This window comes from Pteropus medius, unplaced genomic scaffold (genome assembly GCF_902729225.1).
Source record: "Pteropus medius unplaced genomic scaffold, Ma_sr-lr_union100, whole genome shotgun sequence".
NCBI lineage: Eukaryota > Metazoa > Chordata > Mammalia > Chiroptera > Pteropodidae > Pteropus > Pteropus medius.
In genome coordinates, this window is record NW_024349803.1 from 1998914 (window position 1) to 2004236 (window position 5323).

The 5323-nt window shown below is 44.5% G+C and overlaps 1 pseudogene; it reads left to right on the forward strand.

Moving 5' to 3' along the window:
• The first annotated feature begins 315 nt into the window (after positions 1-315).
• Positions 316-434, forward strand: LOC120582494 (uncharacterized; annotated as a pseudogene).
• The last annotated feature ends 4889 nt before the right edge of the window (positions 435-5323 follow it).

The following is a 5323-nucleotide window of genomic DNA, read 5'->3' on the forward strand; positions in this document are numbered from 1 at the left end:
TGTCCTCTCTGTGTCTTCCCCAGACCTGAGAGCTGTGGAACTCTCTCCTGAGATGCTGTCAGTACAGGCAGCCCGATCTGCAGTATTTTTCTTAAAGGAGCTAGCAGCCGGCTGAAGTACTCAAGCTGGATTTGGCTCAGGGAGCTTGTGCCAGCAGCCCTCCTATGAACTGGAGACATCAGTCTCCCTCCTTCCATTACCTCCATTAGCACGGTTATTTGTGGCAATCCCTCTTCCTGGCTGCTCAGGGTATAAAGTGCTGACTATGAAGCCATGCTTGATGTCTGAAACTTCCAGGGCAGAAAGGAGGGATATGTCTTCGGCCATGCCATCCTGAATGTGCCCAATCTTGTCTGATCTTGGAAGCTAAGCAGGGTCGAGCCTGGTTAGTACTTGGATGGGAGACCACCCAGGAAGACCAGGTGCTGTAGGTGTTTAAAAACAAAAGAAGAAGAAGAAGAGGAAGGAGAGATATGATGGTCCCTTACCCAGGGGACCAGAGCAGCATGAGGCAGGGGTGAGGGAACAGGATCTAGTAGTGGCCTTAGAGTGGGAGTGGGTGGGGGTACAGGCAGAAGAGGAGCCTGGCCAGAGTCACTCTGGGCTACAATATTCCCAAATGAACTAGCCTTAAGACATCTGAGCGATTTGAAGACAAAGCAGGTATTTCTTTCTCTATAATTATTCAGATAAATGTAGTTCTGAGGAGGTGCTGTGTGTCAGGGGTGGGGGAAGTAGGGGAAATGGTATGGAGAAAGGATAAGGATAGAAATATAATATTTTTTGCATATTATCTGAGTGACTGGGGTGTACATTCTGTGGTATGGCTGGGGGGTGTAGTTTAATCATCCTTAGTTTACAGAGAGAAAATGCTCAATACTGCAGACCTTCTGCTTTGGCAGTCAAAAACACCTCAGAACCAACAAAGGCAATAGTAGTAGCTAATATTTATACAGCACTGACTCTGCCAGGCACCATACTAAGTGCCTTACGTCTATTAACTCATTTTATCCTCAGATCAACCCTAAGAGGTAAGGACTATTATTATTCCCATTGTATAGATGAGGAAACTGAGGCAGGGAAGGTTAAGTGACTTGCTCAAGGTTACACAGTTAATAAGGATTTGGGCTCAGGGAACATTGGTCCTAGAGTCCATGTTCTTAGTCCCGGAGGGGTTATTTGTGAGGGATTCTGGTACCAGCTCCGGATGTGCATTGAGTTCTTTTGAAATCTGTGGTCAGGTTCTGCGGGCTGACAGCAGAAAGATGACTCCTTCCTGGCCCAACCATTATTAGATCAAGTGTGTTGACTGACTGTCACCCCTTTTTAGTGTTGTTTCTTTTCCTGAAGTTTCCTCATGCAAAGTGGCGCTTGGTCTATCTGGAGAAAGAGAGCAGATCTTTGACATAGGTGGGCGAAATTAACTTAACTGCCTTCTCTTTCTGTGTCCAGCCCTCTATCCACTGCAAGCCCTTATGGTGCCCAAGCCCCCATCTTCATGCCTCCCCAGACATGCCTCCATAACCCCTTCCCTAAACAGCCTCTCCTAACAGTCTTCCAGGCACCTGATAACACCTTTACAGAAATCCAATGAGTGCACACTAGAGGGAGAAAGAAGTGCATTCATTCTCCTCAGACTTCTAGCCACCTTAAGCACAAATCCACTCTCTCTTCCATCCATCACGTTCACTTTTTCCTTCTTCCATCCTCTAGTCAGCACTCTTTTCTCCTTGGAAGATACATAAGAAAGAAAATGGACCAGGAGTTGGTCAAGCCATGTCCAGCTCTGACATTTATTAACCATGAATAATGGTTGACAAGGCCCACAGTATTACTGGTGGTTATGAGTAATGATTGAGTAATGACTATGGTGTCAGACAGACACCATAGTTTATTGGGTTCAAATCCTGGCTCTGCTGTTTTTGGACCTAAAGAAAGTGACGGAATCTCTTTGCATCTCTGGTACCTGGTCTGTAAAATGAGATCTTGTCAGGTTACCGTGAGAACCAAATGATGGCACAGCTGTAACGTACTCAGTACGGTGCCTGGTGTCGAGAGCAAGCTTTCAGTTAGTGGTCATGAAGATAGCTTTTATTATGATTACTTCCCTGCCTGACCTCAGTTTCCTCAGGGTTGGCCTGTTTGATTTCCCAGGGTGCTCCCTGCTTCAACATCCTCTGACTCATTGGCATCCTTCTTACTTCAGGTTTTTTATTAGATTTCTACGACTGACTCATCTTTCTCCATTTCTCTCTTATCATCACCCTCTGTGAAAAATGAACCTTCCTTCCCTTTGTACTCAGGCCATTGCCCCGTCATCTCTGCCTGGGGGGTGGGGCGGTCGGAGGGTAGAATTATCCAAGCCAGCCAGGCCCCTGCGTGCCACTGCTACTTTGAGTCAGATTCCGTTGAATTTATAAGGCATCTGAGGAGTAGGTAGTCGATATGAATAACCATTACATCGGGGAGGGCTTTTTCTTCTCCCTTTGACTGATGACAGCTAAATTACTGCTAAATATAGGCCCTGAATTTGCATGAATCTGCAGCTTGCCACAGCCAGGCTGGGGGTTTTATTGACAGCCGAGGCACTGGAGGCAGGCAGGCACCTGCTCCAATACACCTCTTCCAGAGTAAGCATGAAAGCAGGCAAAGCTGCCCCTCGCTCACTTCCTCCCCAAAGCATGCACTCTTCTCTCCAAGCCTCCAGGCCTGCTGGTTCTGAGGGCACAGTCTAGGCTTTGGGTTTGAATCCTAGATATGTTAGAGCTGTGTGATCTTGAGTAAATTCCGTAGCCACTCCCCACCTTCAGCCTTAGTTTCCTCATAGGTTAATAATAGCATAGAATGGCTAATCGTTATTTCACATAAAACGAAAAGTTGAAAGTAGGCTGTTCTAAGTTTCTATCTTGCCATACAGCATGTTTTTAATTAATTAATTTAATTTTATTTATTTTGTCCTTAGGTTATTGTTCCCAAATCCCAAGATGGCAGCTCCAGGAATTAAAATCTATCACAATCAAATTCAGGGCAAAAAAAAAAGAAAAGAAAAGAAAAGAAAAGAGGTAGTTTTCCTCATCACCTCGTCTTTTAAATTGAGGAACATAATCTTGCATAGAAGCACCCAGGAGACTTCCCCATTATAGCTCATGGCAACAACAACAACAATAATAATAACAGTAGTGACGATTATGGAGTACTTACTACACACAGGCATCTTTCTAAATACTTACATGGTTTCACTTACTCACTACTCAAAACAATACCAAAAAATTGGTGCCACAGAGGTTTAAAAAAAAACTTGTCCAGAGCTACTCAACAGGTAATTGTCAGAGGTGAGATTTGAACCCAGGGAGTTTGTCAATATTGCTCAGATTCTATAACTGGAGTTTGAATGAGGGTCATGTTCACTTGTTCAGCCTAGGGTGAGGCCCTGGGACTGGAGAAGGGACCTACCTTTCTAAGTACATTAGACATGCTTAATACAGAGGCGAAATTGGGGTTCAAGAAACTAAGGAAGAAGGGGAAATGGCTTGGGGTAGAAAGCAGAGGCCTGTGGCTCACTATTTCACAGGGTTGTTAGGTAGTTAAAAAACAGAATGCCACTGTTTTAGAATACCATAGACTGGGTGGCTTAAACAAGAAACATTTATTTCCCACAGTCCTGGAGGCTGGGAAGTCCAAGGTTAAGGTATCAGCAAGATAGGTTTCATTCTGAGGCCTCTTCTCTTGGCTTGCAGGCAGCCATGATTTCTCTGTGTTTTCACATAACCTCTTCTTGGTGTGTGTGTGGAGAGAGAGCAAGCTCTCTAGTGTCTCTTCTTATAAGGATACTAATCCCATCATGAGGGCTCTATCCTCATGACCTCATCTAACCCAAATTACTCCCCAAAGGCCCCATCTCCAAATACCATCACATTGGGTTTTAGAGCTTCAACATATGAATTGGGAGGGGACGCTATTCTGTCCATGGCAGCCCCTTAAATACTTTTTTTTTCAAAGTAGGTGTCCAGTGAATGAGAGTTCCTCTCTCTTCTTTTTCCTCCACTTACTGTTTGTTTGTTTGTTTGTTTGTTTTATTTAATTTTTTATGGTGACATTGGTTAATGAAATTCAGTAAGTTTCAGCTGTACATTTTAACAGTAAGGCATATGTATATATATCTACATTGTGTATTCACCTCTCATAGTTAGATTTCTTTCTGTCACCACATATTTGAACCTTTTTACCCTATTTACCTCCCCCCACTCCCCTCCCTCTCTACTTATTGTTTAAATTAATTGTTTTGAACATGTAATATGAGATTAACAGTAAGACACTAGAATCTAGTTAGGGAGAGAAGACAAAAACAGTTAAGTCATAGCTCACAATGACATTTGTTTTAGGGCCAAATGCCTGGAGCTTGTTCAGAGATGGGCCAGATGGAGCAGTGAGTCCAGCTTCTCCCGTCGATCATGATGGCCAGTCTGCTGAACTTCCAGATCTATCCCAGGCTGAGATGCAATGGAGCAGACCTCACTTAACTCAGAGACAGATTTTTGGACATCCTGGGCTAGACCATTTTAGGATAGAAAATCTCAGCTGGCAGAACCAGTTTTGGAGAAAGATAATTTTCAGTGGCTAGGGAAAGCCGGACTAAATGTAGCTGAGGCTCAGGCTTAAAATCTGTGATATAATCAGAAGGTATTTATGGAAGGATCATGGTGGGGTAGAGACAAAGTAGATGGCATCGGGTCTAGCCAGCATGCCTCCAGTGTCTCAGATGGCTGAGCTGTGGGTGGGCTGATACTTAAGTGAAGATTAGGCAGAGCAATAGTGCTGCTGTGAAGTTTGGAAAAAATCTTGCCAAGGGAGGAGCGTTGGCATTAAAGATCAGTGGCGTGGAGGTGCCAGTTACCATGTGAAGGAAGCCAGAATGGAAGTGGAAATGTGGGTGTGCCAGCCGCCTGGAGCTATTGCTGCCATCAGAGGAAGAAACCCAGAGAGACGACCAACCAGGAGCTGAGTCCAGATCCTCTCCAACAAGGAGTGTGGTTGTTGTGGTTATTGAAACGCCAAAGTATGAAAGGCCATGAAACAAGATGCCCCTGTGGCGTCACTGGAGGAGCTAGGTCAGGACAAGTCACAAGGGAGCAAGGTTTCCCAATGGGTAGTTCCCAGACTGATTGGGTCTGAATCCCAACTCGACAATTACTAACTTGTAACCTTGGACAATTACTGACACACCCCGAATCTGAGCTTTTTTTTTTTTTTTTTGGTCCTATCTAGCTAAAAAGACAAAGACAATTGTTGAGGATTATAGGACGTGTGTATGCAATGTGGCCAG